Here is a 26,237-nt window from a genome sequence, read left to right as displayed (position 1 = left end):
CGTGTGTGATGTTCCCTTTCCTGTATCCAAGTGTTCTCATTGTTCAGTCCCCACCTATGAGTGAGAACATGTGGTGTTTGGTTTTCTGTCCTTGTGATAGTTTGCTGAGAATGATGATTTCCAGCTTCTTCCATGTCCCTACAAAGGACATGAACTCATCCTTTTTTATGGCTGCATAGTATTCCATGGTGTATATGCATCACATTTTCTTAATGCAGTCTGTCATTGATGGATATTTGGGTTGGTTCCAAGTCTTTGCTATTGTGAATAGTGCTGCAATAAACATATGTGTGCATGTGTCTTTATAGCAGCATGATTTACAGTCCTTTGGTTATATACCCAGTAATGGGATGGCTGGGTCAAATGGTATTTCTAGTTCTAGATCCTTGAGGAATCGCCACACTGTCTTCCACAATGGTTGAACTAGTTTACAGTCCCACCAACAGTGTAAAAGTGTTCCTATTTCTCCACATCCTCTCCAGCACCTATTGTTTCCTTACTTTTTAATGATGTCATTCTAACTGGTGTGAGATGGTATCTCATTGTGGTTTTGATTTGCTTTACTCTGATGGCCAGTGATGATGAAAGAAAGCCTTTTTCATATAAAGCTTTCATAATTAAAAAAATCAGGTAATGTATGACCCTGTGAAATGAGACCATTTCATTATACATAGAGAAGGAAGATTTGTGGATTTTTTTATGTATGTGATGAAGTTTTTGAATGACATAATGGAGGCTTAGATTTAGCTTGACAATTTGGAGGCTCACATGTCAAATTCAACTGAATTGACTGGCTTCATAAGTCAAATTCAACCGAATCTTCTGTGTTTTGATATATACCAATTTCTGACTGAGTCTTGGCAAATGCCCCTCATGTGGTGCAATTCCAAGGAGTCTAGCCAAATAAATTATCCAGTGAAAACATTTCCCTCCAGAGAAAATTAAGTTCCTTTCTGAATAGTATCCTCTGTCTTTGAAAAATTTACCATCTTTCCTTGACTGAATATTATTGAGTGACTACTGTTAGAGTGGGTACTATTCTAAGCACTGGGAGCCAGCAGTAAACAAAAAAAGCAAAATCTCTGCCATCATAAGGATTGTACTTTAATCGGGGAGCAGACAATAAACAAATAAATAAGTAAAAGATATTTTATGTTAGATCATAATAAATGCTGAAAAGGAAAACAGGTGATATGGTTTGGCTCTGTGCCCCCACCCAAATTTCATCTTGAATTGTCCGTAATTCCCATGTGTTGTGGGAGGGACCAGGTGAGAGATAATTGAATCGTGGGGCTGTTTCCCTCATACTGTTATCATGGTAGTGAATAAGTCTCACGAGATCTGATGGTTTCATCAGGGGTTTCCACTTTTGCGTCTGTCTCATTCTCTCTGTCTGCCGTCATCCATGTAAGACGGGACTTGCTCCTCTTTGCCTTCCACCATGATTGTGAGGCTTCCCCAGTCACATGGAACTGTAAGTCCAATTAAACCTCTTTCTTTTGTGAATTGCTGAGTCTCGGGTATGTTTTTATCAGCAGCGTGAAAACAAACTAATACAGCAGAGAAGAGGGGCAGATAGGTAGTGTCAGATATGTTTGTGAAACTTCAAAGTTAGCTAGAGGAAGTCTTACTGAAAATTTAACATTAAGGTGAAGGCTTGAAGTAAGTGAAGGAAAAACCATTTGAATATCTAAAGGAAGAAAATATCAAAAGAAGAGAAAAACAAGAGCAAAGGCCCTGAAGCACATGTATGTCCAACAAGCTGGAGAAACAGCAAGGAGGCCAGTGTGACTGATGTAGCGAGAATGAGAGGAGAGTAGTAAGAGTGGGGAGTTGGAAAAGGAAGGATGTGCTGAGGAATTATGCAAACATTTAAGGTTATTGTTTGAATTTTTATTGTATTCTGAGAATAGTAGAAACCACTTGAAAGTTTTGAGTACGACTGACGTGATCTGGCTTAGATTTAAACAAGATTCTTTTCATGATATGGGGCAAATAGAATGAAAGAAAGCAAGAGTAGAAGAAGGAGTGCCAGGTAAGTGGCTACTGAAATAGTGCATGGGAGAGAGGATAGTGATCCAGACCAGGGTGGAAGCAAAGCTAAAAGCATTTGAGGAATGATTGAATGAGATGAAGAGAAGTGTCATGAGAGACATCAAATGGGAGAGTGAAAAATGCAAATAGGTTAAACAAATGGAAATATGGAAATGTCATTCCTCAGTTGAGAAAGAATGTAGGTGAAATAGGTTTGAGTGAGGATGAGGATATATTAGGAAATCAGTTTAAGAAGTCTCATTAGATATTCAAGATGTGTTTACTTGGCAATTAATTTCATGTGAGAAGTCTGGGTTGAAGACATAAATCTGGGATTCATCAGCATATAGAGTGTTTAAAATGATGAGTGATCAGAGCACAAAGGAAATAAATGTAGATATTTTAATAAAGAAATGTATATATAAATGTGGAATTCTTTCATCTGAAGGCTGTAGGAGATAAAAACAAACAAGAAAAGAGTGGCATTTCTGGGTCATATAGTAAAAGATTTAATCATTTGAGGAATTGCTAGACTCTTCACCAAAGCAGCTCTACATTTTACATACCTGACAGGGGTGTAAAATGCTCATATTAGCAATGTGAGGATTCTGAATCTCCACGTCATCCCCAATACTTATTATTCTCCTCCCCAATACTTATTATTATTTGACTTTTTGATCATAGTGGCATGTGAAGTGGTATCTCATTGTTATTTTGATATGCATTTGCCTGATAATGAGTGAGGGTGAAAATTATGTCATGTGTTGATTGGCCATTTGTATATCTTCTTTGCAGAAATATCCACTCGAATACTTCATTTGTAATTGGGCTGTTTGTTTTTAATTGATGAATTGTTTGAGTTTCTCATATATTCTCAATACTTTTTTTATCAGATATAATTTGCAAATATTTTGGTACATTCTATAATTTTTTTCACTTTATCGATGGTGTCCTTTGAAACATTAAAGTTTTAATTTGATAAAAATTTAATTTTTCTGGTGTTTCTCTTTTGTTGCTTTTACTTTGGGTGTTCTGTCTAAGAATACTTTGCCAAATCCAAGGTCGTGAAAATTTTCTCGATGTTTTCTTTCAAAAGTTTTATAATTTTAGCTCTTACATTTAGACTTTTGATTCACTTTGAGTTAATTTTTATGACTAGTAAGAGGTAAGAGACTGATTTTATTCTTTTGCATTTGACTATCCATTTGTTCCAACATTTCTAGTTGATATAATGATTGTTTGCCAATCAGATGATCTTGGCACTCTTGTCAAAAATCAGTTAATGGTATTCTAGACATAATTCAAGGTAAATGAAAACATATCATTCATAGTAGCCAAAAGATAGGAACCCAAATGTCCATCAACAGATGAATGAATAAACAAAATGTGGTGTATCCATACAATGGAATATTATTCAGTGATAAAAAGGAATGAATTACTGATACATAATGCAACATAGATGAACCTTGAAAACATTATGCTAAGTGAAATAAGGTAGTTACAAAATATCACATATTATATGAGTCTGTTTATATGAAATGCCCAAAACAGGGCAATGTTAACATACGAAGAGTTGCTTAGCTCTTGGGGCTGGAGGAGAGAGTAGCAGAGAGATAGCTAAAGAGGACATGGTTTATTTTGAAGTGATGATGTCCTTATTTTTTAAGTGTTCTAAATGTTCTAAAATTGACTGACAGTGGTTGCAACTATGTGTGAATATAATAAAAACAAATTATAAACATTTAATGGATGAATTGCATGGTATGTTAATTATATCTTAATAACATTGTTTAAAAGGAAAAAAAGGTCTGAGAAAAAGCTAATGTTAACTGGCCAAGAAGGGAGGCAGAAATAGTGGAGAAAAGTTGGAAGAAGCTGCTAAAGAGGAAAACTCAAAATCAGGCACTGATATTAGTTTAGAAGCCAAGTGGGGAAAAAAAATGTTCCAAGGAGAGTGATCAAGTGTGTCAAATGTCAAATGTAATTGCTAATATAATTATGATATTTTATATTCCTTCATAGGTTAAATAAGGAAAGATTTAAAAATTGACCATTGGATTTAGCCCAATGAAAGTTATTGACTTCACAATAGCCAACTTGTTGAATGGGGGAGCAAAAATCTGATTGTAGTCAGTTCAATAGAAAAAAAGAAAGGAAGAATTTACTGTCATTGAGTAAAGACAACTCTTTCAAGGACTTCAGCTATTTTTTTAAAAAAAGAGAGAAATAGGAAAATACCTAGAGTAAATTAAAATCTAGAGGTTTTTTTTATTATTTATTTATTTATTTAGAGACTGAGTTTCACTCTTGTTTCCCAGGCTGGAGTGTGAAGCCGTAATCTCAACTCACTGCAAACTCTGCCTCCCGGGTTTAAGTGATTCTCCTGCCTCGGCCTCCCGAGTAGCTGGAATTACAGGTGCCTGCCACCACGTTTGGCTAATATTTTGTATTTTTAGTAAAGATGGGGTTTCAAAATGTTGGCCAGACTGGTCCTGAACTCCTGACATCAGGTGGTCCACCTGCCTTGGCCTCCCAAAGTGCTGGGATTACAGATGTGAACCATCGCACCCAGCAGTGATTCTTTAATATGGAAGAAATATCTACATTTTTTGTGCTGATGGAAATGATTTATTAAAGAGAAGAAAAATGACATTGGAGAGAGAAAAATGGCTGAAGCATTGCTGTTGAGTGAATAGAGAGGAAACAGTATGTAGACAGCAAGCGGAGACAAATGTGTTGTGAGTCCTTCTATCTTATTAGAGAAGAACAGAGAGTATGTGAGCACAAATGCAAACTGTCATGTACATTTGGTGGTGGCGGGTGCTTATGAAAATTCTTTTCTTGTTGCTTTCATTATCTCAAATTCCTTTTGTAAGTTTAAGGGTTAGAGAGTAGTGTCAAAGACCTGAAGAAGGGGAAGAATGTATAGAATAGTCCACTAGGAGAGAGGGACAGTGAACAGATGAGGGAAACATAATAAGATTCCCAAGCAACGTGAATGGTCTTGAAGTTAGTGGTCATAGATTTTAAAATGAAACAGTCAGCATGATTGTATGCTTCTTCCTTCTCCCTATGTTTATCTGTGCTGGTACAGATACTAGGCAAGCAGGAAGATGGCTTCTGGTTTAGTCAAGGGAGGAAGGTGATGCTAGAAAAGATCAAAGGAGTTTAGGGTGATTTAAGGAGTAACTATAATGACCGATGTGGAATTTAAGCTCGATATGAAGATAAATGTGGGAACACATGGAGTGAAAAACAGTGATGAAGTGGCGGTTCTCCGTATAATCAAAGGATGGTTGGAACTAGGGCCCTAGAGTAACTGAAATAGAAAGGAAGAGAAGAGGTAGCAGTCAGAGAGTAGGGGAAACACATTTTGGAGGGATAGCAAGATGCTTATTGTTTCTTCATTCTCACATGGGTGTGAAAGAAGAAGTGTTTACCACTGGAAAGAGAAATTCCAAAGAAGTAAAGGACAGCCAATGGCCAGTGAGAGCAATTTAAATTTAAAAGATCAATCAATCAGAGAATGAGTTGAGGATGTAGGTGATTTAGCTAACAGTTACCTTAAGTTTCAGAGGGCACAGAGCAAAGGTTTCAGGAAATGGAGAGGAAGGGCAGATAGAAACAGATAACATAATGTACAGATTTCTTTGGGGATCTTGGCGACCAAGGATTTACAGGCTGCTTCTGGTGACCAACACGAATAAAGGGCATGTTGAAGTCTGCTCTGGTGATGGTTAGAGATGGTTGTATCAAGACTACGAGTGATGAGGGTCAGGATGGATGGAAGCTCTTACCAGGAGCACATGTTTCTGAACTTTTGATAGATTCCTGCTGAAGAAGATCTGTGTTTTGCAAATAGAGGCTGTAGGTGAGCAGTGGTGTTATGTTATTCTGAGTCTTTCTAGGCTCTTGTTAATGGTAGAATGCAGAGGTGGCCTTATGAAATCAAAATGGATCTTATCTTTATAAAACTTGATCTGAAATCTTTGTAAAAGTTGGGTTCCATGAGAATTTTCTTTTTATACATAATATTAAAACACTTAATGGATTTTTAATTATTTCTACTTTTTAACTTGCTATTTTGTCAGCCTGATTCCAGGTTTGCATGCAAGACCCTCATTTTATAAAGTCTCATAATAGAGAATAAAAAGATGATTTTTTTTTTCTCTAGAGTATGGCAGAACAGAAAAGTAGGAAGAAACTGGATAAATGATGGTTGTGTGGACACACAATACTAGCCTAAATCTATTTACTCTTGACTGTATATGAAAGATTAAATATTTGTGTGTTTGAATTGTAATTGCATTTCTGTTACGAGCTGCCAAATGCAATTTTTACCTGACATACCTACAAAAATCTTCACCTTTTTTTTTTGCCATGTTCTCATGATCTTTAGTGATATGTAAATAGTAAAAAAGATACTAAAGTGGTATTCATTAAGCCTCCTTACTCCCCCTCCACCCCACCATACCCCACGACCATCCATTTTCCTTTTTCAAGAAATATGGTAAAATTAAGAATTGTGTCTACCTTCTCCCTTGAAGGAAGAAAGAAGCATGTGACCTGCTTTGGCCAATAAAATATAAGCAGAAATAACCTTTGTGACTTCTAGAAGTAAATCTTAAAAAAACCAGTGTGCAATTTACCACATACCTTTTTTTTTTTTTTTTTTTTCTGCCACATCAGCCTGAGGTTTACAGATTATGGACACTTCATTAGCCTGGTTCACTGAGCAAGAATTATGTGCAGGAGATCTCCTAGTGATGGGTATGTAGTAATGGTGAGAAATAATCTTCATTGTTTTTAAACTTCTGATATCTGGTGTTTATTATTACATCTTAGTGTAGCTTATCCCATCAGATGCAGTATACTTTCTTGTTTGGTTCCAATCTTAAAGAAAAACACCTACTGTTTCTCCACTCAATGTGCTGTTTTTCTGCATTTCAGAGGTGTGTAGTTTAGACATATACTCTTACCTTTATAATTTATTTTGTATCTATTTCTTTGGTTTTGTTTGCTGATGTTTTAATTCTTGAACACTTAGTTCATATGCTATTAATGCCTCTGATTTCTTCATAAATATATTTAAATGATAAGTTTCCCTTTAAATACTGATCTCGTTGTGTGTCACAATTTTGGACATACATTCTTTTAAATATCATTCTATTGTAATTATTTTATATCTTTCCTTAAGATTTTCTTTGTAATACATGGCTACTTAATAGCATGTTATCTAGTTTCCAATCATAAGAGTTTTATAGTTCTTCTTTAGTTATTAGTTTCCAGTATTAGCACATTTTATTGAGAAGAATGCTATATTGCGTTCATTTTTTGAAATATATTAAGGATCACTTTGTCCTAGTATATGATAAAATGTTGTGAATACTTAAAAAGAGCGTATGGTCTTTGTAGGCTGAGTGTAGAGTTTCTAATCATGTTATTCAGATCTTCTGTTTCTTATTTGGGACTTTGTGGCCTTGATCTGTCAATTTCTGAAAGGGATGTGTTAAACTCTTCAGCTAGAATTGCTGACTTACCTGTTTATCCCCATGATTCAGTCAGTTGCATTCAATATACTCAGAGGCATTAACAGACTATTTCATTCATCTACATTTTTCACTACTCTGCATCCCTTGAAAGTAGATTGCACTAGCCACTGTAACATTCGAAGTGAGAAATACAAAACCTGGATATAGTACACCCTTAATTCATCTTTGCTGAACTTGAATAAGTGAATATTAATGCAAAATTAATTTTAGAATTTTTCCCATGAGAGTTATATACTTGAACTGACATATCTACACACTTTCTCTAGCATCTCATAGTGGTATAAAATATGCCTGTGAAGGCAGCGTGTTTGACAGGATGAAGCCAACTACCTTATAGGAAGATTTAACCTGTAGAAACATTTTTCATAGTCTAAGAAAGTCATTTTGATGACTTTATTTAATCATTATTTTCAAACCTGCTTAAGTCAGACATACCACATCACAAGACAAATATTTTAATAAACATTCTAGAATCTGACTGAGTGTAGCAATCTTGTTACAAATTAAGATTTATTTAAGTCTTGGTTTTAATTACCTTTCATCAGTATAAATTAACTTTCATCAAGGATAAATTCTGTCACATTGCTTTACAGATGCACTTTCTTTATGAGCCAAAACAGAGAGTGGACTTGATTTTTAAACATTTATTAAGCATCTACTACATACATAGTAAGTAATTTAGTCAAAATTTCTGCTTGCCTGTATCACACACTTAGGATTAATAGACAGAAATTAAATGTTAATAAACATAAATAATATAATGTTAATTAATTGCTGTGAAGAAAATATTGGGAAATAATAACATTATCAAGTGATGAGGAATGGAATTACTTTAATTACAGTTACATATGAAATGAAATTTTACCCAACTTTGTAGTGATAAGAAATAAGAGGTCATATAAAGAGTTTGTGGATATTCTCATTACTTTTCACTGAAAGTATTAAAATCTGACTCTTTGAATTTAATAAATATCTCAAAAAAGTCTACGTTTAATTTCACTGAGTAAACAAAAAAGTAGAGATTTTTACCATAAAGGCACTGAAAATCTCCCTAACTTTTGAAAAATATGTTCCGTCCTGGGAATAAGTAATCATTTAAGAGAATACAAGCAGAATTTAAATGCATATGCTCTACTTTATGTTCTTAAAGATTTAGTAATTTTATTGGCATTATGTGTTAGTCTGCTCTCATGCTGCTAATAAAGACATACTCGAGAAAGGGTAATTTAAAAAGGAAAGAGGTTTAACTGACTCACAGTTCCACATGGCTGGGAAGGCCTCATAATCATGGTGGAAGGTGAATGAGGTGCAAAGTCACATATTACATGATGGCAGTCAAGAGAGCTTGTGAGGGCAACTCCCATTTATAAAACCATCAGATCTCGTGAGACTTATTCACCACCAGGAGAACAGTATGAGGGAAACCAACGCTATGATTCAATTATCTCCACCTGGCTCCACCCTTGACACATGGGGATTATTACAATTACAAGGGTGAGATTTGGGTGGGGACACAGCCCAACCATATCTCATTAGTCCTAAATTATGTTTCTAGTTTATTTTGAATAGTCTGCGCATAGGCTTTTGTCTTATTGATATTTGTCAAATTACATATTTAATAATAGGTGAAGAGAATAAAGAAAATAAGTATGTATTCATTAAAAGAAGCCAATCAATCAAATTTTTAAAAGGCATACCATCTTTTTAATACAAATCTATAGTTAATCTATGCTTTAATAACTCATTACTATATTATTTAGACTTTATTCTTTCATTTTAACTCCTTTTTGCTTTGCAACCTATTCCCAATACCTAATATTTATTTAAATGCAATATGATAATGGTAAATTATTTCTGCCTACCAATGGAAAAACAGTAAACAGTCCATGCAAAATACAAAGAAACTACTACATACCCACAGTTATTTGAATCTCACGCTGAACTCTGTGGAAAGTTGAAATTACTGTCAATTGTTTTGCTTGCATCTCTGTTTTGAGTTTTAGAAGCTTACCAAACGTGTGCTACTCTTCAAAAACTCATTTCACTAACGCTTGTGCCTCATTCTATTTCAATAAAGCCGCTTGCCTTAATACTTTGAAGACATGTAAAAATTATCTATTCAATTGACATTGCCAGCATAAGAGTGAAAGTGAAATACAGTAGCCAGTCTATCAAAAAAGTACCTGTCTTCACTGTTCTTATGAGGAGTACCAAGAATTTTTAAGAAGAATGGCACTTTCAGAATAGGCAAGGCAAAATGGGAATGGAAACAGAAATGGTAAATAGTGAAAGATAAGTTAATAAAAATGCAAAAGTGTCTTCCTTTACATCATTGAAACTTTCTTTTTCAAAATATTTTTTGGAGTCCACATATGGAAAATAGAATTATGCTTACAAGCTGAATTCAATGGTCAAATAAGAAAATTATTAAATAATACCCATTTTGTATAGATTCGTAAAGTATACCTATATTATAAAGACTCTTGAGAAGTTGTGTAGCCAAGAAATGTATTTTTCCTTGTTTAGTTAAGCAACTCCCAAATTTATATAAGATTGGAATATTCCTCCCTCTGACTCATCTACCCAACTATGCACTGTTGACATGGCTGTGCCAAACACCAGACTCAAAAACTTTATGCTAATTTGGCTCTGAACTTGGCCCATCTCTCATACTTTACATCACTGGGTATTGCACCGCAGCAAGTTTCTTAGCCTGCCCCAGGACTTGAGCACACACTCCTTAAAAGAAAAAACTGTAGGTCAGCTTTGAAACATGAAAAAGAGGTTCAATACAAAGTAGAAAAGTTTTCAAGTTTGAAATCTTCGCAGACTATGAGATGTAACTTTACTACCAGTGCCAGAACGTTCCAAGTGTGGATTTTGAAAAAAAATAATGCTTCTCTCCAAATAAAAAAGTACATATGAATAAATCACAAATATAAAAGAGTCAAACGTAAGTATCAGTTTCATGAATTTTTGTTTTCATTGATTTACCTGATCTTTTAAAACTAATATTAGCTTTCCACTTATTGCTTTTTTAAAATCATATTTTATATATTTTATTTTATTATTTTTGCAAATAACTCAGCCCAGCTTTATCAAGTTCTAATGACTAAGTCTTTCAGAGAAATAACAAAAACCCTGACTTGAATGGCAGTATTCAAAAAAATACCTTTGGCCTGGAAGTTAAGAGATGTGGATTCCAGTCTTGCTTTGCCACTAAATAGCAAAATGTCCCAGTGAAAATCAGTTAGCCCTTTCTGGTATTTAATATCCTTTTGTAAAATGAAGATAGATGTTGAATGACTTGAGTTGTTGCATTTGTCTGTAGCATCTCATAATTCCTAACTCTAGAAAATAATATTTGGAGGGATATTTCCAATAAATAAATGAAACTTCCACAAAATGAAGGTAAATTGTCAAAGTGAAAGATTCAAATGTGTCTTGAATTTATAATAATAACACAAATTAGCATGTGTTAAAAGTGTTTTACAGCTTATGCAAAAATTTTTCAAACATTATTTCAACTCTTACAATAGACCTGTGTTTAAGTTTATATTATCCTCATTTCATGGCAAGGAAATAGTATAGATAAGGTAAATTTCTTGTATATTGGTCACAGAGAGAGATAACCCTGAGCTGAAGTTCAAATTTAAGTGTCTTACTCCCAAACCAATGTTTTTTCCCCAATACTAAAGAGTATTTAATTTTGTGCATGCGTTTATTCAGTTGTGTCAAATTACACTGTGATAATTGTGTCTTACTATCTTTCCTAATTATTTTTAAATGAAAGCAGTTGTGTTTACCAGGAAACGTGTTAATCTCTCTCTCTCTTTTCCAAAGAGCAAACTGTGTACCTTAAAAGCTTTCCTGAGGTTTTTTCTCAAGGTAGAGACCTCTTTTGGTTTCCACAACTGATACAATCTTGATTTCCCAATGCTTCTGTTGTAGGCATGTGAAGATTGTGAGTCTAGTAAAGGGTCAAGTTATCTTTGGACTGCTGTCATAGTATTAAGACTTATCTAATTATAAATACATTGCAAAATAGCCCATTGTTGTCTTATAGTATGCATTTTATATGTGGTAAAACATCCATTCATCACTGTATTTTTTGTTATAATCCACTAAAGTCATGGACAAGATACTGTTGAGACATTTCTTAGAATGTGAACAGCTGCTAAGAGTCCACTGATACATCATCAGTGCACCGCTGCTATGGACGCCAACCCAGTATACTTAGTTCTTCAGATAGGTTCTCTTTGGATACCAAAAGACAGCTTTCAAACAGCCACTAATGAGTACTGATGCATCCCCTGGGATTGTGTTTTACATACATGTAGGTCAAAGTAACCATTAACACTTGTTACTCAAAGCATTCCACAATTATTTAACCCACAATTTCAGTACATTAATTACATGGCACCTCCATGAAGTATGCAAATACTTTTATTTCTACAGGCAAACCAAAGTCATTAAGTAAATTCTAAGTAAATTAAATGAAATAAGGTTGCGGGGGAAAGTCAACAATAAGTATGGCAAGGCTAGAATTAAGAATTTTTGATACCCAATTTTAAACTTTAATTGTGGTTTCATGTTCTATTCAGAGCCCCATGGATATTACTTAGTTAGAAGATAGTCAGGAGGCATAATCTCTTTATAGAATCATCAATCAAATTTTGACAAAAGACTATTGTTTAATAGCATCAATGTATTGAAAGGATGAGCAAGGTACTATATATATACATATCTACACATATATATACACATACATATGTGTATATATACATGTATTTATATATATATATATGCCATATAATTTATCTGAACATTAAAAGCAAATTTTAAAAGCCGTTTGGCTATTTTGGTGGGAGGATATTTTAGAGCACAGTATTTGCATAATGTAAATAAATTTTGCTTATGGTGAGTCTAATATGAACAAAAAGAATTGCAGCATGTGTTTTAAATACTTTCATATCATGATTCAACATCTATAATTTCACCCAAATTAGCACATTGTGTTAAGTTTATTCAAAAAAAAATAGAATGATGAAAAGGGGCTGAAGATGGATGCAGACACACTATTAAGAATCACTTTAAGTGAGCTGCAAACACAAAAGCCATGTTTTCATTTAGTTTGGAGAAAAAGCTTCAACCTAAAGGCCGTTATGCATGGAATATTCCCAATGAAGTCAATCTCAATTTGGAAACTTAGAAGGAAACAATATGATTAAATTCCAAATATGCAATCTTGACTGAAAGGAAGGTTCAGAAGAGCATATTTTAGTCCTTTCAAATGCAGGTACACATGAAGCTCAAAGGGAGTATATGTTGGTTATAAATACACACTAGGAATAAAAATTTTAAAATATATTATCAACCAGGAGAAAAAAAACATGTTTTTCTAATATTTCCAGTTACTTTGTTCTGTTCTAAGGAGTATTTTAACTGCTCCTACCAATACTGAAGAGAGTTAAAGGTTATCGTCAAGAAATGTGAGCTCAATTTTTACCCTTAGAGACTCAAATACTTTGTTCAAAAGAGCTAGTGATTTCTTTGTGGTACTAGACAACTCTGAACGGCTCTGTGAAAGATTCTGAAACCATGCTGAGAACAAATGCCGCAAATCTCAAAGTCAACACGAGTGGAAGATGCAGAAGTGGTAAAACAAACAAGTTCAATTTTTTCCAACCCTCATCCAAATAAGAGCGTGGGCAGTGACTTCTCAATCAGATATCAGTCTTGGCAAAGGAGTCATTGGTTCTTTATATTACACAGAAAAAATAAAGTGGGGAAAATTTCATACTCATTAGGCTGTCAGGATATGTGTGGTGAAAAGATAGTCGTTTGAAAAGAAATAATAGATTGTGAGGATGAACATCTTTCTAAGCACCTCTCAAATTGTCTCTAGTAGTAGCACGTTATTTTGCCCCAGGGATGTGCTATAAAAATACATTCTTTATCTCCAAGTAATGAAATTGCTTTTTAATTAATTCTGGCTCAATAAAAATACAAATCATAAAAATATTGTTTTATATTTCATCAAATGGCTAAAAAAAGTGATTAAAAATAATGACCTCCCAAACACATGTGTAAAAATGTAAAACTATTTCAAGATTAAAACAGTGTAAACACTTATTCTCTGTCAACCCTCCTATCATACAGATGTTTTCCTCCCATGTGTTTTGTATTTGATCAAAATGGATAAAGAGCAGATGAATAAAAAGACCTTCCAAATATATAGATAGAAATATAAAGATATTTCAAGGTTCTTCCATGTGATTTACATTTGATTAAAATGGCTAAAGAACAGATCATTCAAAAATAAGAATCAACAGAAACAATAGTCTCATAAGCATGTAGATAAAGAAATGTAAAGATATTTCAAGATTAAAATAAAAGAGTACAAAGATAAATCCTCTCCTCCCTCCTACCCTTCCCCCATCACACTGAATATTTTCTTCCGTGTGCTTTGTGTGTTCATATCCATGACACTTTGAATTAATTCTTTTCCCTAAGGGATGGATTACCTTATCTAGTCTGGGCATTTCAGTAGTTAACAATGGACCCATGAATTAATCTGAATATAGAAACTAATTACAATGAAACCTGTTCTGTGTTCTCACTTTAAACATTTCCTCACCCTTAATGTTAATCTTTAAAAGACCAAGACAATTGGCACAAAGGCAATGTAGCCCATTTAAGGAACTTTTTATTCTTCCTATACTAACATACATTATTTCCAGTGAGATATTCAGTGAGGTGGCATTATGCTTTAAGGTTATCATGGCACTGTTTGGGTAATTGCACCCCCGTGATCTCAAAGGTCAAAAAGGATAAAAGTTGTAAGGAAAATTTAACAAAAAATGTAGAGAGAAAATGGTGGATACAATAGGAGCAAAAGTCATTAAACGGAAAGAAGACCACTGAAGTTATCTATCTCCCTGGGTGTTTCTTCACATTTTCCCTCTCCCCACTCCATAATCAGACAGATGAAGAAATAGAGAAGTGTCAATATGGTTGATGATTCATTCATTTTAAGACAAGTAAGTGCATATCTTCGCAAAATGTCAAGAAAATGTATTGAATCCTTAGAATGGCTTTGACTTCTCAAAAAATCCTAAACACTGTTACTAAACTTTTTATAGAGTTGGAAAAGTAAGCATTCAAATAAATATGTCAATATTCTCTATGCAAATTATGTTTCCCACACATTTTTATTTCTAAGACCTGGGTACTATGAACATAGCCATGGATTAAGGAAGATCAAGCCATTAGCAGTAAGGAATGATTTGCTTTTCCCTTACAGAATCCCAGAATGTAGAAGTTTATAGACAATTTAGAGTAGTCCAGTCCAGTACTCTCTTTATGTAAATAAGAAAATTGAAAATAAAATGAATTTTCCTGCCCAAAGGCCCTAGTACTAGGATGTAAGTTCTCTGTCTCCATAGTCATTCTTCTTCCTCCCATGCCTCAGTATCTCACTCAGTCTGATATACACAGACAATGCAGATAACTGCATTCAGGTGAAGTGAATTTAGCTTTACTTCCATGAAATGCTTGGTTCCAAGACAGGTCCAGGTAGCAGCCCTGCATCAGCTCTAGAAGCCTGCCATGGGAAAAAGTTAGGGAGAAAATTCCTAGAAATTCACAGGGTCTTTCTCATTTCTGCCCATAAAATACTCTCTTAAACCCAAAATCAAAATCACCATTTTAATTAAGTAGTACCAGTAAATATCAGTAGATATGTGCACTAAAGATCTGTAACATTGTGTGTATCTTGGTTAATAGCAGATAAAAGCAGCTCGGATTTCATTTTATTTTTTTCAATTCACAAACAGTATAGAGAATTTTGCAATCTTCTGTTTCCATCAGCCAAGCGCAACGCCTATTCTGTTTTCCAATGTCCTCTTATGTGGTATAAAGGTATTAAGCTTTTAAATAGTATTAGACACTTTTAAAGAACAAAATTCTTGATTTTTTTTTTTTTTTTTTTTTTTTTTTTTGCTTCACTAATTCACCACTCCCTTTATGTTTTGAAATGCCTTAAAAGTGCCTCATTCCCAGAGTACAATATGGTATGTCTTGCACCCATCCTCAAGCAGGATATCTTTGGTGGAACCTATGTCTAGACTGTTTCTACCTACAGTATTTTCACAACTCAGGTCTCTTCTCTCATTCCTTCATCTACACCTTCCATCACCATTAGGGTTCTGTCCTCAGAATAATTCTCTTCCCTCTTTATGATCTTTCTTGGGAGTTTTTACATTTCTGTGGTCTCAGAAAAGACCTGTGTTGATTATTTCAGGAACTGGCACAGTCTAGGCACTCTCTTATTGTTTGCTGATTTTAGAATCCTAAATTTGTGGATGGCTTCAATCTTTACCCTCATCTGATCGTTCCTTTCAAATGTCCATTTATACTCTGGACATTGCTACTTTGAGGATTTTTCAGTCTTTCAAATCCATATCCAAAACAAAACTTGTCATCTTTCTTCTAAGGCTTGTTCATCCTCCTGAATTTCTTTCCACACCAAATTGCTTCATCCTTCATTGTTTGCCCAAATCAGATAATTCAGACGTTCTTTACCCACTTTGTTAGGTCCTTACATTCAGTTAGTCCTTTAGGTTTACCAATAGACATATCTCAGGAGTCCACTCCCCCAGTTTTTTAGTCAAGGCTGTTATCCTATCTTAACACTAAATAAAGAGCTACTTCTAACATTTGAGGCTCTAGTTAGCTACTCTTAACTTTTTAAAGGATAACAATATATTTTATAATGACCTTTAATATAAAATTTTTGGGGAAAATATCACTCTCAGAAACAATATATGCAGTGGAGGTGGCTTCTATATTATAGAAATGGTGGAAATAATAATTCAAAATATGTAGACCAATCTCTGATGCATATTTAAGTAATTCAAGATGTTTAAGTTTGACAATACTAGAATCCAGTTTTCAACATTACTATGGAAGTAATGTTGATAAACTAAAATTATGTAATTCTGGTCTGCTCTGGCTAGTGTTTTCCATTAGTCAAATATTTACAAGATTCTATTTTAATTATCAACATCACTTGTATAGTCAATGGGTTTTTATATGTGTTAATTTTTGCTTATATTACTAATTTGATATATATGTAAATAAGCTATTGATTAAATCAACTTAAACTTTTTAAATTACTGATGAGATAAAGAACTACCACAACAAAGCTATCTTTCTGAATTTTAGTTTGCCTAATCTATGAGTACTAAATTTTACTTGAAAACTCTATCTTTTTTCATAAAACATATCCTCATTTTTAGATTTACTTTAAAAGGGCAAAGTCAAAAGTGGAGATAATGTAAAGTAGATGATTTTTATTAAAAATTTTAATCCTAAATATAATCTTGAAAAAATTAAAAACTTTTAATAAGAAAGGACTGGCATCCAAACTTCTAAACATTTCACATACCAAGCACTTAAGGTTTCTTACTCTCACCTCAGAGCTCTCACATAATGGCCCTCATAATTCATGTCAGCTGGGGCTGCTTGAGAGGGTTGTCAAAGCTCTACAGTGTCATTCTTCAGTCTACTCATGTGTTCATGGAGTAGAAGGAATAAGTCTTCTAGGTGACCACATCAGGCCCAGAAAGTCCGTATAAAGAAACAAGTTTTTATCAGGGAAAAAAAAAAAATGTTTCTGGCTACATACCTATAATTACAGATATTATATGTTTAAAAAAAAACTCCCATGCCAAAATTTAAATAAACGTAATTCTAAACCTAGTGTATGCCAGTTTCTAGGAATGCTAAACTTGACATTAACAGTATAATTATCTTAGTTATTTAGAGATAAATATTTATTAAGCTATGCATTTTAGGACATATTACTTGATGTTTAACCATGCTCATGATAAATCTGCAAAATATCTCAAATCTTTGTTTCTTTACTAAGCTCTTCCTTTATCCCCTACTTGAAAAGAAAAACATAATGTGACTTTTTTTGTTTTACCTCTAGTAGTATAGTTTTGGATGAACATGAGCTATATTTCATTAATATGCTTGATACCTAATTTGGATGTATTATTGTGACTTTTGGTTTAAGATGGAACTTAAAGCAACATTAGGAGTGATAAGACTGTGAAAGGGGTTACTTTCTAGATCTCTCTTTGCCATTTGGAAGTCAATTGGTTGGCATCAGGAAAGACAAGGCAATGTCTAATCATAGTTTCAGCAATGCATGCTGTTATAACACAGTGGTATCAAGAGGGAATGTAGGGAAACATGAAGAAAAAAAATGAAAGTAGAATACCAGAAAGATTTGAAGGATCTCTAACTAAAGCAACTACCCTCATAGCCCTGTAAGAATGGTTTAACAAGCTACCATTGACCCTAGGTGCCTGAAGTTTCAGATGCCCGAGACTGACAGTTGACTTGGAAATAGTAACCCTGTTAACCCAACATGATTCTGAATTCAGAAGAACTCTAAAGAGGATCAGTCCTTCTCATTTTCCTGTGAAGAAGTAAGAAACGGGCTTTTTTGTGCTTGAACAACCTTGCCCATTAGGAAGCAGCAGATGAAATCCAAACATTTGAAACTGATTCACCTAGAGTTCTATTTGTTTTTCATGTGGATTTTGTATCAACTGTTAACACATACAGGTCATCAGAATACTATTTAGAATGACAAAAATGTAGTGCATTTTGTAGAATTATTATTAACAAAGCAAAACATCAAAAAATTGTGTCTTATGAATTACAAAATACATATGTTTTACCTAATTTTTGTTTTTATTGTTCATGGCCTTTTTTTGTACATAAACAAAGCAAGAAAAAAACTGGCCCACCATTTTACAATGCAATAAGGTCAAGAAATTAAAAGGAATAAATCATAGAGAAGATGAATTTGCTTAATTGAAACAACAAACAATAACCAAAAAACAGAGTTATCTGTATTGATTTCTACTAGACAGTCCTAAGCTAAAAGATAAATGTTTAGCACCTTTTTTCCTATGAGTATAATAGGATTGATGATTGTCAGGTATACATAAGCATTTTTGAAAGTATTTTTTAAAAATCGTGTTTTACTTTCATTCTTTTCTCTCTTGCATTTTTCCAAATGCAGAATCCAAAAATAAATAATAAACAACAAGAAAATAAAATTTAGATACAGAATGATGTTAATTATTTTCTTAGGATAAAATATGAGAATTAAAATCAGAATCAGTCAAAAGATAATACAAATTTGAAAGTTTTGCTATCTTTTATAATGAATGCACTCCCCAGCAGCACCAGTTTATTTTTACAGAAAAAATGAACAAAAATTTGTTTATAAAAAATAAGTAAATAAATAAAACCTCTGAGAGTATTAAAAAAATGCTTTGAGAGAATAAAATAAATAAAATACAAGACAGAAGCAAAAATAAAATAAAATTCTTTACAGCAAATACATTTTTTCACTTTTAGTTTCCTGGATTTTACTAATTTACTAATAGAACAGTGGTTTCTCATTGGCATAAATCAGAGGCTCTCCAACTGTGAGTCGAATCTTGCCTGTGACTGTGACTATTTTTGTAAATAAAGTTTTATTGCAATAAAGACACACCCATCCACTAGCATATTGTCTGTGGCAGCTTTACAATGGCATAGTTAAGTGGCTGGAGCAGAGTTGTTATGGTATGAAAAGCCTAATGTATTTACCATAAAGACTTTTACAAAAAAAAAAAAAAAAAATGATAAACCTTGATATAAGTGGATGTTTGGGTTTTTGGTTTTTTTTTTTGAAAGTAGCATGATCTCATCTGTTTTCGTTTCCTCCTTTGCTTATTTATAAAAACTGTATACTAAAGCATTTATTTGCCTTTTAAATTATTTATGCTGATTACATCATACCTAAGGCTTTTAAAAATTATGCACTCATGCTGTCATTGTTTTAGTAATTTATTAAATTTTTCGTAAGAATTTCTGGATTTATTTTCCCTGGACACCATTAATTTGACTCCGTATACTTAAAATGTTTTCATTATAATATAGTAACTAGTAGACACTTTAATATCTATAATTTTAAAATAAGTTGTTTTGGTTTCTCATTTGTTATTTTAAATAAAGATTTTACATATTTGTCTAAGTTTATTAAATGCAAAAATTCTTTAATTTTTTTCTTTTGTAATGCATTAATTGCAGAGATTAATTTTAGGAAACTTTTGAAATGTTTGTGAGGATTGTACCAGGCAATGTAGTCAATGTATCTGTCACAGTCCCTGATACATAGTAAGTTCTCAATAACTATTAGGTATTATTAATGACTTATTACTTAAACGACTTATTATTTAACAATTGAGACCATAACACTCAGATTGACTGAATTAATTGTCTACTTTGGGTAAAGAACTAAACTTCTTTAATCCTCAGTTGTTTTCATCTATAAAACAGGAAAACTTAGTAGTTACCATGTGAGTTGCTGTGAAGCTCAAATCCAATGGTATGTTTAACATTATAAAGTGTTATAAGTAGTATACTTTACTTTTATTTTTATTTTTTGAGACGGGGTCTTGCTCTGTCACCCAGGCTGGAGTACAGTGGCACAATGTCAGCTCACTACAACCTCCACCTCCCAAGTTCTAGCAATTCTCCTGCCTCAGTCTCCTGAGTAGCTGGGACTATAGGCTTGCGCCAACATGCCCAGCTAATTTTTGTATTTTTAAGACGGAGTTTCACCGTGTTGGCCAGGATGGTCTTGAACTCCTCACCTCAGGTGATCCACCTGCCTTGGCCTTCCAAAGTTCTGGGATTACAAGCGCGAGCCACTGCCTCCGGCCAGTATACTTTAATTTTAAAATTTTTTTTTGCTTCTGACTACACATACTCTGTTATTGATGGCAGCAGCTGTGTGTCTGGAGCAGCCACTGCCATCACTCTGGCTCCAGCAGGGAGGTGTGGCCAGGGCTGCACACTCTGTGGCGCGGGGACAAGTGAGAGCCCCACCTTTTCCGAGATGGTGTGGTGGGAGCTCCCTGAGAGCAACTGCAGTTACCCATGTTGGGGCTGTAGACCTGGTTCTCTGGCTCCATGTAGCAGGACCCCTGTCATCTGCCATCCCTGCAGCTGTGGCTGGGGACCCAGTCATCTCTGCACTCTTGGGGGCCTGGGAAGGCCCCCGCTGCCCTCACAGGCTCAGAAATGCCTGCTCCCACTACCTGATATCTCCCTGCTGTTGGTGCCTGCTCTGATCTCAGAGCAAAGTCAGGCTGAGCCCGGGGAGCTGTCAAGGCCTACGCAGGTGTGCACACACTCAAGGAAGGCTGACATGCCAGCCCCCTGCTGCCTTAGCACCCTCTGGACTTTGAGCTCTGACAAGCATGGAAGAGAAGCCAAAGGGGTGTTGAGGACAGCTTGGTGCTGACCTTCAGCACCCTTTGGCACAAACAGCCTGGGTGCCATGAATGTCAGTGGGAGACAGATAGGCTTGTGAGTGGAAGGGATCGTGTCCCCAGGGAGGACCTGAAGGCAAGGGGCTAGGCTGCCAGTCCCACTGACCAGAGTGGGGACTTTTGGTGCCTTTTCTGGGCCAGCCCATAGCTACCCATGGATCAATCGGGCTTCCTCCCCTCTGAGGCCCATAGAAGCACAGGGCTGAGCCAGAGCAGAGGACAGAAAGAGGACAGGATGACCAGCTGCAGAGAGGAGTTACCCTCTCTGCCAAGAGCTGCAGACAACAGGATGATCTGCTTGCAGAGAGGAACTACCCACTCTAGTGCCTCCTCTCCTCCAAGAGCTGCAGATAAGGAGACGACCAGCTGCAAAGAGGAATTACCCTCTCTACTGAGAACTAAATACTTGTTGGGACAACCTGCCTGCAGAGAGGAGCTACTCTGTCTTCCAGGAACTAAATTCTCATTGGGACACCCTGGCCACAGAGAGGAGCTTCCCCCTACAGATCTTCTCCGAGCTGTTCTGTTGTTCAGTAAAGTTCCTCTTAGTCTTGCTCACCACCCCCTTGTCTGTGCACCTCATTCTTCCTGGTCGCAGGACAAGAATTTGGGACCTGCTGAATGGCCAGTCTGAAAAAGCTGCTGAAACACAAACAGGGCTGAAACATTGCCCTTGCTCACCACACTGTGGGCAAAGAGAAGGAGAGAAGAGCTATGGCCCTTCAGAGAGCGCAGACCTGGGAGCTCTCCAAGACAGGACTGTGACTCCCTCGTTGGGGCCTTGAGATTCCTGGGGTCTCCAAGCTTCCAAGCACCACAGTGTTCCCCAGTGCCAGCCATGGAAGCTGCTTGTGGTGCGCCTGGGCCAGTTGCAGGCTCACAGAGAGGTGGCTCCCACACCACCACCTGGAGCTGCCTGCCTGGTGGCAACAGTTGACGTGTCTGACTGCACAGTGGCTGGACTCCACACTCACTCACACACAGCCCTTGCCTTTTCACCCCTGACTCTAGTCTCCCTGGGAGGCATGGGATTCAGACCAGTAGTGTGAGCTGAGCACAGCCTGCCAGGCCAAGTCGGTGGAACGAGCCTAGTGAGCCTGAGCAAAACTCAGGCAAAGGCACAATTGGCCACAGGTTTCCAGCCAGAGAAGTGTCACCCCCAAAGATCCTGTAATATTTTAGCTAATATTTTTGTACCTAAACATATCTGATTTTTTTTTCATTCATTCTCTAGGATCTTGTTCAATTTGTGGACATTTTAAACAATGTTTAAATTTGTTTAGCCATTTTACTACTTATTAATCCCTTAAATTCTCTAAATAATTTTATAATTATTATTTTTCTTGGGGCCAAATTTTTGTCTTTGTTCTTTTTCCTGAATTACTTCAAAGTTAAGTTGATTTTTATATTTCTCTCCTAATACTAAGAATGCTTTAAATTATGACTTTCCCAACCACTCAAAAAAGAAAAATTGTCATACTCTTTGACATACTACATTTTTTCACCTACATATTTTATAAATGCAAATCTCAATTTCTCTTTGATTCAAACATTTATTTAACAGTGTTTTAAAACAATCTAGGCTAAAATAAATATTTGTTATTATGTTAGTTCTTTCGTAAAAATCAGAAATTTGATTTAAAAATTTGGGTGTTTTTGAGCTTGAGACATAGAGTTCCTCTGTGTGATCTATAATATAAATTGGTCTAGAGTCTCAGGAAATATTAATTCTTCCTTTATATGACACAAGGCTAAAAATAAGTTTATTAAATCAAGCCAAAAAACCACACTATTTATAATTTCTGTCAGTATTTTTTATTCTTTATTAGTAGAGCAAATACTACAAAATACAATGATATTAAGCTTTGAGGACTCATTTCTATAAAACATAACATTAGTGTTTTTGGTTGTTTTGGTCTTGATATTCACTTATAAAATCCAAATTAACACCATTTTCCCATATGTTTATATTTTTGTATCTATTTTGGCAAAAAATGAGAAAAAATACATTTTAAAAAGACTGCCAATAGAATAGAGATATTTTTACCAATATCTTTTTGAATTCTAATTTTTTATGCATTTTAATTTTCTGGTACTTGATTCATGTATATTAGATGTCAATTATAAATTATATTTTTTAATCATACACTGTAGTCCTATTCTATTAATACCTTTTCCACTTGAATTCCATTTTCTCTCACTTTTTTATTGTCAATCTAAGTTTCCTTTTATTAGCTTGGCGTTTCTTGGGCTTTTTTTCTTGAAATATCTCTCTATCTCTCTTTCACATATCATTTTGGTTTAGGATTCATGTCTTTGCATATTATATATTGTATGACTTTTGCTCTTTTTTTAAACAATTTAAGATTCTTTAGTTAGCATAGCTCCGAAATATTCCTGGGAATCTAGATGGTCACATGCATGCACAGGGCTGTGTACTTGTCCAGGAAAGATCTGAGAATTACATAATCTTTCATGTATGGCTTGGCTCAAGGATCTGTGCAAGCAGAGTTGTAAACTGCTTTCTGAAATGTTGAAGGCAAGCCCTAACACAGAAACACACAGAACACCTCAATAAAGGCTTGAAATAAACTGGGAAGTTAGGCTCATGCATTGGAGGAAAAAAGCTGGCAATATAAGCCATTCCTGAGAAAGCCCAAACATTAGACTTACTAGACAAAGACTTTAAATTAGCTGTTATAAATATGTTCAAAGAACTACAAGAAACTGTCTACTGAATTAAGGGAAAATATGATAATGATGTCTTATCAAATGAGACTGTTAATAGAGATAGAAATTATAAAGAATAACACAGAAATTCTGGAGTTTTCAAGTAAAAAAAAATGAAATGCAAAAATTGAGTAGAGGAGCCCAATAACAGATTCAAGGTGGCAAAATAAAAAATTATCAAAGTCGAATATAGGTCAGTTGGGATTATCCAGCCCAAATGTCCATCAAATAATCAATATATAAAATATGGTACATTTATAAAATAAATTGTTGAGCCATATGAAGGGAATATAGTTCTGATAACATGCTATAATATGAATAAACTGAAAGCACTATGCTAAGTGAAACAAGCTAGAAAAGGCCATATTTTGGCCAGGCTGGTCTCGAATTCCTGACCTCAAGTGATCCACACACCTCGGCTTCCCAAAATGCTGGGATTCCAGGCATGAGTCAGCACACCCGGCAATCTTTCTTTTCTTAATATTTAATCTATTGCTTGCTATATAATTCCAAAATTTTCTTTAAAATGTTCATATTTTATGAAAAAGACATTATGCAGATAAATATTTTTATCTTTTTTTATACCCAATGTAAAAACATCTTTAAAAGCCTTTGCATCACATGTAAAGATGGATAAACATGTCCTTATTGTGAAAGTGTGAAATGTTTAGAGCATAGCAATTAAATAAATCATAAAAGTATATTTTGTTTGAAATTATGTATGTAAATGGGACCAAAATATTAAAATGAATAATGAAAATAGCTGTCATCCAGGTATAGCCACATAGAAGCAACATGACAATGCACATACAAGATTGACAAAAAAAGCTTTAAAATCTACCATTCCTGAGTTCCTCATTTAGATGTCATCATATTGGTAAGTAGTCACTTTTGACAAAAAACCTAATATTTGTGATTATATTTTAGTTAAATATATTATGGCCAATAATCTTTCACCCACTATTATCCAATTTCTTTTAAAAATTTTATATCATTTCATATCAAACATAATTTTATATTACTGCATGTGTGTTTATTTTTAATTCCTGCATTACATTCCATTATATTCATATATTTTAATTTCATGTTAGATTTACAAATTGAGGTTCATTTAATTCAGGAAAGCCCTTATGTAATGTAGATATGTGTCTTAAAGAGCAATTATGATTTCCCACATCATGTCCCTTGGAGTCACTACCAGAAAATATTAAAACCAAAGAATGATTTATGACTCATTTCTTTTTTTCTTATGCACATACCACCAAATAAAATTACTTTTACCTTTTTAGGAACTTAAGTAAACATGTACTTCCTGACAATGCATTACTTGCTTACATTGGTCCAGTATCAAAATCTAAAGCTTCTTCTCCTTTAAAAATATTTTTTTTCTGTGAAGTTGTAACTAAAATGTTATCATGCTGCACTCACATATGCAAGAGACACATGCAACTGAGAATGTGGGCTGAAAGAGCTCTAGTTTTATTTACCCCTTGTATGTTTTGAAACAAGATTTGAAAGTATGGGATTTTAGAAGAAATACTAGAAACTACTTAAGCATTCCTTTTCGAATGAGCATAAGGCATTTATTTTTGATTTTTGATTTTATTTTTTTGACATGGAGTCTTGCTCTTGTCGCCCAGGATGTAGTGCAAGGGTATGATCTAGCCTCACTGCAACCTCTGCCTGCCGCATTCAAGCCATTCTCCTGCCCCAGCCGCCTGAGTAGCTAGGATTACAGGCACCCGTCACCGCGCCCAGCTAATTTCTTGTATTTTTAGTAGAGATGGGGTTTCACCATGTTGGTCATGCTAATCTTGAACTCTTGACCTCGGGTAATCTGCCTGCCTCGGTCTCCCAAAGTGCTGGAGTCACAGGTGTGACTCACTGCACCTGGTGAGCATTTTTTACTGAAGCTATTTAGAAATAGCAATGTATTTATTTATTTATGTATTCTATTTGTATTTACGGATTGCCTTCTATTAGCACAACAAATGTGGTTCCTGCCCTAAAGGATCTTAAGATCTAAGTTACTGGGGTAGGCAAATATAAATTAAATAACCCCATAAATAATATAAACCTGTGAGATAGTACTGTAAGTCAGCTCTTTTTGGTCAATTTTAACTGCCTTCTTGCTTTGGTGCATTTCAGTGTTCATGGCAGTAAGTGGTAGAATTGTAACAGAGTTCTGACCAATTAAATCGAAGAGGGAGTCTGCTAGGGATTTCTAGGAAAGCCTTTGCTTTTCTGATATAAAGAAAAAAACACTGCTGGTATGAAGCTTCCTACTTCCACTTCCTCTGTCTGGAATGTAAATGTGAAACTTGGGGGAAGAACAAGGACCATGAGGCTTAGCAGTGACAGTGAGAGAATAAAGGCCTACAGCCTCCAGATGGTAGAGTGGGAGGTCAGCAAGGCCCTGCTCCAGACTCATGGTAGGGTACAAACACATACCTGTGTTCTTTGTTGCTTTATTTGGTTTGTATCTGCAGGTGAATGCATTCCTTACTGATAC

Source organism: Macaca fascicularis, chromosome 8, assembly GCF_037993035.2.
Source record: "Macaca fascicularis isolate 582-1 chromosome 8, T2T-MFA8v1.1".
Classification (NCBI taxonomy): Eukaryota; Metazoa; Chordata; class Mammalia; order Primates; family Cercopithecidae; genus Macaca; species Macaca fascicularis.
The sequence above is the reverse complement of the archived record's forward strand: the minus strand, read 5'-3'. Positions refer to the sequence as shown.